The sequence below is a fragment of the Tachypleus tridentatus genome, chromosome 3, assembly GCF_004210375.1.
Source record: "Tachypleus tridentatus isolate NWPU-2018 chromosome 3, ASM421037v1, whole genome shotgun sequence".
Classification (NCBI taxonomy): Eukaryota; Metazoa; Arthropoda; class Merostomata; order Xiphosura; family Limulidae; genus Tachypleus; species Tachypleus tridentatus.
In genome coordinates, this window is record NC_134827.1 from 3,245,092 (window position 1) to 3,255,461 (window position 10,370).

Sequence of the window (10,370 nt, forward strand, 5' to 3'; positions counted from 1 at the left end):
TCACTGGTTATTGCCAATATATATCTTTTAAAGCTTGGTTATCAAATACCTTTATTAAAAGTAAAGGTGCTTAATCAATAATGAAGTAAATTAATTTCTGGTCAACGTGAGCTACCTAAATGCAGTTACGACAGAAAGTGTTCGTACCCCTGCGTCGTGAGTAGTTTTTCCTCATAACTTAAAAAGTATAATGATTAGGATAATGAAAGTACAGTATATTATAAATATTATACTAACACACATCTACATAAATTTTTATGTAAATTGAACGACAAATAAACTGTTTATAAACAAATAACCAAACATAGGAGGGGCAGAAAGTGTTCATGCGTCTACTTTAATGGTCAGTTGTGTAACTTTTCAGGTGAATTACTTGGTGCAATCTCTCTTCATAGCCCTCCATGATCGTTTGACAGTACTCAACTGGTATTTTCTTCCATTCTTCACAGAAGGCCTCCAACTCTTGCAAATTTTTCAGATGACATTGATGAACCCTGGTCTTCAACTCATGCCAAACGTTTTCAATTGGGTTGAGATTGGGTGACTGCAATGGCCACTCTAGAACGCTTATATGGTTCCTCTGCAACCAGGATTGCACATATTTTGATGTGTGCTTAGGGTCATTGTCGTGCTGGAAGATCCAACGATGTCCAAGCCGCAAGGTCCGAGCATCATTCTTGATATAAGTGCCTAATATATCAACGTACTCTTCTTTTTTCATGATTCCGTTGATGCGGTGAAGGCTGCCTACACCAAAAGAGCTGAAGGAACCCCATAGCATGATCAAGCCACCTCCTTGTTTAACTGTATGGACGGTGTTCTTTGGAAGATTTCTTTTCCTGTTCTTACTGAAAATATTGTGAACATCATTGTGGCCGAAAAGCTCGATTTTAGTCTCGTCTGACCAAAGAATACTCTTCCAATAGGTAAAGGGTTTATCTGCATGCTTTCTTGCATACATCAGTCGTGCTCCTAAATGAACAGGCTTTAAATATGGAGTTCTACAAGGATGGCATACTTTGAATCCAGAAGAGCGTAACATGTTCGTAACTGTAGAGGTGCTTAATTCAACCCCAGTTTCCCTTACCAATTTCTGTATGTCATTGTGTTAAACGAGGGTTCCTACTAACTTCTCTGAGAACCTTCCTCTTGGTTGTCTATGGAAATTTGGTGGGTCGTCTGGAACGAGGGAGGTTAGCAGTTGATCCTGTAAGCTTAAACTTGGCAATTATACTTTGAACAGTAGATTTCGGCACATTAAGTTGTGTAACAATACCGGAAAGAGACACACGAGATTTGTATTTTACAATAATTCGGTTTTTTAAATCACTGCACAGTTGTTTCCTGTTTGCCATGATGACCAAGCAGGAGCTAAATTGGTGGAAGTAAATTTTTTGCTGGCTAAATTCCAATAATTATGAACCCAGTGTCTAGTTCTGGAATGGTATAATTTAGTTTATTCACCAAACTAAACAACATTTTTACAGGAATATCAGTTTTTTCACATGTTCTGAAATGTACAAACACTTTCTGCTCCTCCTATTTTTGGTTATTTGTTTATAAACAGTTTATTTGTTGTTCAATTTACATAAAAATTTATGTAGATGTATGTTAGTATAATATTGAGAAAATATTTTCTCAACCCAAATGAGCTGTTTTTGCATATATGTTGATTTTAAGTTTAAGGTGTATGCACCATGATTGCACAATATTAACCAGCCTGTTGAGAAATGTGTTCATAGAACAGAAGATTTGTGTACAAGAAAAGAAATAAAACATTGTCATAACTTGAACCTTGTAACAAGAGTTAATATAAATAAGGAAATAGATCACGCACACTTTGTACCTCCGGATGAAGAAATAGTTGTACTTTTCGAAATAACACATTCTTTACAAGTTTTGATATTTTAATCATCACTGCTACATTATAAGTACTAGTATGATATTCAAACATGCCTTCAGCTATTAAAAATTAAGTTAGATTTACAGATGTATTAGATTTTTCTATTTTGTTGGCATTTCTTTTCATTGTCATGGTACCCATAAACCTCAAATTAACTGATTCTCCAACATGCTGGGCAATCTACAAGTCAAATGTATTAATAACAAAAAAGGTTGAATTGGGAAGTTCACTGTTCTACTACAAAAACCATATTTAGTTAGTTAAATTAATTACTGGTAGTTTTTAATTATATCTACAGTTACGACAGAAAGTGTTTGTACCCCTGCGTACCAAGTACTTTATTGCTCATAACTTAAAAAGTATCAAGATTAGGCTAATAGACATATGGTATATTATAAATATTATACTGACACACATCTACATAAATTTTTATGTAAATTAAATGACAAATAAACTGTTTATAAACAAATAACCAAAAATAGGAGGAGCAGAAAGTGTTTGTACATTTCAGAACATGTGAAAAAAACTGATATTCCCGTAAAAATTTTAAGTTTGGCGAATAAACTAAATTATACCATTCCAGAACTAGACACTGGGTTCATAATTATTGGAATTTAGCCAGCAAACAATTTACACCAGTACACCCATTGAGAAAATATTTTCTCAACCCAAACGAGCCGTTTTTGCATATATATTTCTCTACAAGTGGGTTTTCTCGACATCACTGATTATTATTCCAACCACATTATTTTTTATTTGATTGCTAAATTAAACCTAAACTTGAATAAGGCAATACCTCTTTACCTAATTCTGTAAGCTTGTTCTAGTTCTTGAATAAAACTTTTAAGAAGAGGTAGTGCTATTAAAATTTGCTTTTTTGCAAAGTTCCAAGAATAAATTTAAAAAAAATTAAAACAGTCTGTGAAAATATTTAAATCATTCATTTTGCAAAACAAAATTCACACTTTTTGTTGTTTATCAAAACACAAGTAAAACTACAAGACAGTTCTTGGAGAATGTTGAAAATTGAGTACTTGATTATCTTTAATGAAATGTCAATGTTATTTGCTGAAATGATGATGAATAGTAGTTGCACTTGATCAAAGGTGTAAAGAGCGAGGAGAGTTCTTTAAAACCATATTTAATTTTTTCAATGATTTAATTTTAATCGTTGTATATCAAACAGTTAAAAAGTCTGGGTAAGTAACATTAAACATTTCATTGAAAAACCTAAAAAGGCTAGAATGACACTAAGATAGATGACAGGTTTTTTTACTATTGCTTTTAACTTGATTTTTAAACTTCTTCTATATTGATATTAAGTATTTTCATAAAACTTGACCTGTTCAGTGCCGTAGACGAGATAACTCGTCCAAGCCGATTGGTAACACAATGCCACGGTCGAGTTACTTCGTACTCAATAATACCTAACTTCAATGCTAGATGTCAGCACCATACATGCATTTTACCAACTTGCAAATTGTTGGTAAAACACGAAAAAGTTGCAAAATGAAGCATTAGAGTTGTATTGTAGCAGCTGAAATACTTGGCAGTCAACAGGTTAAATTTTTTTTTTTTACTATTGTTTTTATGAAATCATTGTAAACAAGTCTACTTGGGTTTGGATCAATCTTTATATTTACCTTCATATAATCTCATGTCAAAATTTGGCATTCACAAATAAGTATTACATAAATAATTACAAAATGTAATTTTAAATGGTGTTAGTATGAATATATTATCAGTATATGATCCATAGGGTTGCGTGTCCTAAATGTTTAAGTCAGTCATTATAAATTTCCTTAAAATTATAATCAAAATAAAAGTATAGCTCATTCCAACCAAACAGTGAAATATGGAAAAATTTACTTCAGTACACCCATATAAATGAGTATGTTACATGAAAACTATCTTGAATATGCAAATTGGTAAGATGTGTGAACATTATAGTTACAGACGAATGGTTTGTGTTGGAACATTTTGGTGCAGGTAGTGTGATGTCACATATACATTTACCACTTTTGGGAAAGGTATGTAACATCAAGTTGACACAAAGTATGTATAAATTGAGACTGGGGATTTAGAGTTCCCAAGAAAGGGATATTTCTTGTATGTTAACAAATTGAAGCTACCAGGACCATTCAGAAAGAAAGTTGCAATGAGTCTTACTCCAGCTATAGTAAGCAAAGTATGGCATCTTGTAACAGGTGAGAATCTAAAATGCAAAGGTCAGTGGCAAAAGCCATCCATGTGCCCTTGGCAACTGTACAGAATATAATAAAGAATGATCTTTGGAAGGAAGAAAGGCCAACAGAATACATATTTTTTACAGTGGGTATAAATTCTATAAAGGTATGCTTGATTTGTCTAAGAACATTTTCTGGTGGTTCTTTTAAATGAAACAGTAAGTTAGCATTTCCAGTATTACTGAGAATGCATTAGCCACCTTTGCTTTTTGTTTGAAGGAGAATCATAATAATGCTATACAAAATAATGCAACAGGTGTCTTAGTTATGTTTCTTAAACTTTTATGAATAATACAATCAACTAATTGGTATAAAGTTAATTGCATCCTTCTGCAACATTTCTAAATGAAATTGTAGATATTAAAGATGTGCATTGAATATGAATATTTAAAATATATGCTACAGAGGCATGCTTCCTCTGCCATTTTCATGATGTCACTGTTTTCTTTACAGTATCTCTTCATTGAGGACATTCTGAAACACTGTTAAAAGACACATTATTGTTGTGCATAATGTTAAGCTTGTTCACAATGATGATTCAAATGTATTTTAAGATAAGACTTTGAATCATACATCCCATTCCAACTATTGCAATTTCAAAAAGCTAAAGAACAAAATGGATATTCATTCTATTCCACATAAAGGCACATTGGCCAAGTTATTGGATACAATACCTTTTCATTTCTTTATAATTGAATTGTTGGAATTTAAGTTTGTACACCATTGTCCTCATACACTAGATTAATTATAGAAAACCTGTAAGGAGGAATGATGTGTTTTGGGCATGACAGCCTTATGATTTTAAAAAAGTATGCTGCAGGGCTACTCGAAATATTGTAATCATTCTTACAAATGAAGAGAAATAGCAAAACCATTAAGGAAAAGAGTTAAACAAAGCTTAACGGTTGAAGTATTCGTTTTAAATTCAGTAAAATATTTTTTAAGCTTTGGTTCATCAGATAAAAATTTGTAACAGAACCTAAATTCTACTATATAAAAATAAGTTTTGTTTTCATTCAAAATGTTGAAACCATATAAGGGATGCACTATTTTAAGGTAATTATTGTTAAAATTATTGTGTTATTATACGTGTTTACAACTTAATCTTATTTTTCATCATTATCAAGTTCAAATATTATATTTAAAACAAACTTTTGTGAATTTAATTTTTATACTTTGATGCATACCAAGAAATCTGAAACAGAAGTTTTTGTTTATACAAACTTGCATGGTAATAAAATATGCAAACAGTATTTGTGAAATATACATTTTTGCAAATCAAAGAATGATTTTTGCTTTTCACACTTATAACACTTGCTTTTTAATTTCTTAATAGTTTGGAGTGTGTGTGTGTCTATAATATTAGATAACCTATCTCTAGAATCACTTTCTCGTTTTATTGAATATAAAAGGGTGATAAAGATAATTGTACAAAGTGGTAGGTGTGGGTTTTTGGGTTTTTTTTTCTTCCCCAAATGTGTTACTTGAAACAGTAAGTGATGTATTCAACTTGGGGATTATGATATACCATAATTATATCCATGTTTTTATTGGAAAGTGTGATTTTGGAGAATCATTCATCTTTGTCGTATGTGGACATTAATTATAGAAGTTTCTTTTCTACTGCAGCAGTTAGTAAAATTAAAATATTTTAAGCCAGTGATGTCAGTGATTGTGAGTAAAGATTTTGTTTTGCATGTTCATCAGTGTTTGTTTGTTTTTTTCCTTTGCTATCCAATTTCAATTTACTACCTGCATTCTTGTAGATATTTTTTAAATTTATATGTTGGACATAAGTGTATCTGAAAACAAAACCATAAAAAAAAGTTATAGAAAATATGATCTAAATGAGCAGCAATCATGTTCATTAGTTTAATAAGTCTGGATGAATAATCTGTTCTGAAAATGTACATTATGAATCACATTTTAAATTGTGTTCACAAAGATGAAAATCGTCAGTTTGTAAAGAACAGATGCATATGATTGTCAAAATCTTGAAGACCACTGATGCCAAATACTGTTATAACCCCAAACTAATTAATTATCTACAACAAGTATTACACTACAGACTTCTGGATGAGTTTATATGTACATATATATTTAATCAGGACTTGATTAAAATATATCTTCAAACAAAACAAATGTATCAACAAAATATATTTTCAATTCTATTCTTTCTCTACCTCTAGTTATACTGTGCCAAAATTTCTATTGATATTTTTTTCAATATTTCTATGATAACGGTTGCAAAAGTGCATTTTGTTGTACACGTATAACATTCTTTCAGAGGAAGTATTACAATATGTTTGTACTATTAAATATTGTAATATTTTTATAAAGATACAAATGTTAATAGCATTTACTGAAGGTATAGAACACAGCCAGTCTTTTACAGAATTATTTTTAAGTAATTTTACTTGAAAACAAGTTGATTACAAGCTGTACAACCCTTATCTAACTTACAGAATAATCACAAATAACATTTAATGAAGAGATAATCAAGGAATCATCCTCAACGTTTAAAAGATGACATTTTTAATATCACAACCAGTTTTAAAACTCTGCATATCTCGGGAAAACATCATGGATCAACTAGAGCTCCAATACTAATAACAATGAAAAATTTTTCGTCATTATTCTTAACTTTGTTTAACACAAACTGGAGTTTATTAATGTGTAATGTAATGTGCTTGATTTTCAGTGTTAACATTTAAATATTTCTTTTGATGTAGACCTACAGAAAGTGTACTTAAGATTTAAAAGTGATTGTTTTCAAGAAATAAGAGTTGTTCCTTACAGTCTATTGCTACAAACACCATCTAGTTGTTGAACTTTTTTGAATTTTGTGGAAACCTACTCAAGGGATATCTGTGCTAACCACCCCTAATTTAGATGTGATGGACTACAGGAAAGGCAGCTAATCAATACCACCCACCACAAAGTCTTTGGCTAGTCTTTTTACCAACTGATAACGGAATTGACCTCCTGTGGCTGAAAGGGCAAGCACATTTGGTGATGGGGATTTGAACCCATAACCCACAGATTGCCAGCACCTCACCATCAGACCTCAACACTCTCTTCAAGTTTAAAAGGTTTAAATAAATGTTTATTTTTAAAAGTTTTAATTTTCTCAAATACTACATTATTTAAAAATAATCAGTATGATCAATAGCTACAATTGTTATATAAAACAAATTATTATTGTTTCTAAATGTTAGTGCTGTAGATTTTCTCTGTCATTTGGATATACACCAAACCTAAAATCAAAATATGCTGAAAATTAAGCAATTTAAACTAAAATGTATTTTATAATTACATAAAAATATTTCACCCAACAAGGTAGTCACAACCTTGGATCATAACTAAAGTTAGTCAGTAGTCATTCATTCTGGCTACTACTGCATACGCTTACTTTCACTTAGAGTTTGTTACCAAGAAATCATTCATGAATATAAATGTATATATCATGTTTCCTACTCTTATAAGTAGGAATGTTTCATATGGTAACCAATTTAGTATTGAGCATCAGAGAAAAGCAATGACAGAATTTAAAACTGCTTTTTACTCTGTATTATGGAGGATATTGTAACATTTATAATAATTATGGTACCATATCTTTTCAGTCATTAACAAATACAGTACAAGTACAAACACAACCCATATCATATATACATACGTTTTTGTACAATTTGTGTGTTGGAAACTGCATTACATAAAAGTCAATGTAATGAATATTGCACATGCAGCAGCTTCTCATACTCTGTACAGTGTACATAACACTGGAACAGTCACCAGAACTTACTTCATATTATTATGTTTGCTGTTTATAACTTGGGTATGATTTGGAATTGTTCATAGCACTACAACCAATGAATAAAAATAATTTTCAATAAGTTATTTGTAAAATTATAACTGTACATTTAATGTTTGATTTTAATTAACATTTAGCAAAAATGCATATTTTTATGTCAATGATTTTAAAACATTATTTTCAATACTAAGTCATGTATTATGAAATAAAATTTGAAAATTAACACTGTGTACATTTGATTATCAACACGATTTGGTAACTGTTTTAAAAATGTATAATGAGGCAAAAAAAGTCCATATTATGATGTCACTCACTCATATTTAATCAACAGAAAACCAACATTTTTGAATATGTTTCAATACTTAAAGCTTAGGTGTGAATATAATTGTACTTATTCTTTGTAACAGTTTTTTTCATTCTGATGCTAGATTAGTACATTTCAAGATGCAATAGAACAAAATGCTATAGGAACTTTAACTTGAGTGAAAATAATGAAACCTTACATATATTACTTACAGTTTTAAAAGTTTTGCCACTTGTGTTATAAGATTATCTAAAAGAAAACTAACCAAGAAACAATTTATAAGGTAACATTTCAGCCAATGTAGAAATCATGATTGTCAAAGAATCCACATGATTTTGATAGCAATTCAGGAACAATCAAGTCAATAACATAAGTCTGTTATGTTGGACTTTACACAAATTTACATGAGGATATGTATGCTAACTACAGAAGAAACAAATATTCACCATTACCAACTGATAGTTCTTGTCAAATCAAATAGCGGGATTTAATCATCGCTTGAAAGTGCAGAGTGTGATGTTATTTTTTCTTTAATAAGGAACAAATTAACAGGTCCTCAGCTCCACAGTTTAACATGCTAACAACTAGGATGCACCCAGCATAAGGTAATTCAGGATATTACCTAGATGAGTGGAGGAAAACATATTGTATCTAATTATGTGTGAAGATAACATATTTGGCCCCAGTAATTTTACACTAAATTACATAAAAAAATCTGAAAATGTTATTGAATTACCACCATAGATTTCAATAAGCAATGAAAGAAGGATCTCACTCACAACTTAGCTCATGTTCTACAATTAACACAACCAATGCTTTGATGGCAAATGGCAGAGTTACCTTTCTTCAGTATCCAAGTTTAGCCACTCTCTTCCTGAACCACTGCACTGTAAGATCATATTTTACAATACAGAGATATGAAGTTAATACTTTACTTGAAAAATGCAACTCAAAATTATAGTAATACATTTGTTTTATAGACTGATTTTAAAGTCAAAAAATAAAAAAAATCCTCACTCTTCAGTCAAAAAATATACTGCATAAAATTGTTAAAATAAACTTTAATGTTCATTCTTGAATACTTAATTTTTTTTATATAATTATCAATTAATGTGCAGGACATGGCTGATGATAAAAAGGTAATTTAAGAAATAAATTTATGTTTTAAGTAAATGTTCAAGTAACCAATCAAAGTCTGAACATCTTGATTTCAATTTTTCAAACCTACCCTTTCTTCTCAGAACACAATTGGGATCATAATGGATGCAATCTTTATTATCATGTTGGTAAGATAAAAACATTTTAAAATAACACTCAGAAGCCAAAGTGTGTAAATGAATTGTTATGCTACATAAGAATGATCACACTTTTAGTGTGTAACAAGCAGGGTATTGCCAAAACACATGCATTTCATTGCAAAAATCTTTTTATAATCAAATATGAATGTGTAGAAAAAATCCCTATTTTATCAGAAAGTTTACATTTTTTTTTAGAATAAGACAAAAAATAACAATCTGTGCCAAGATGTATTGGAAATATGCTAATTTCTTTAACTTGTAACCATCAACTAAGCACATCTCTAATACCATACATCTGGGCCATAAAATTTATAATATATCTTGTCAGTAATAAGACTTACCCAGAGACTGTTGTAAGACTCCTTACTTTTCTCTCAAAATTTCAGCTTATCTGTTCTTGCATTTCTTCATTTGTTAACTGTGTTGTTTATTATATATACATAACTGGTGAATCTTGTTTTAGACTCATCTAGAGTGGTCATACGCATTTTCATTAAATACGTACACATACTGAATATAAATTTCCTACAAGCTGTGGTTAGCTATGTTTGGGACTAATATAGATTTGTTTAATTTTAAAATGAGTCAAATTTATTTTACTGTGCAAATTTACAAAAAGTGTGTTCTTCACTTGAAATTAAGTTCTTTCATCTATTAATTCTGTTAAGATATCACATTTGTTTTTAACTTTAGTTTTATTACTTATGCTAGCTTTTACCTACATTTGTTTATTACAACCATTAATTGCTGATCCACTTTAATATTAAATATTAATATAATATTATAAATAATATTTAATATAAAATGG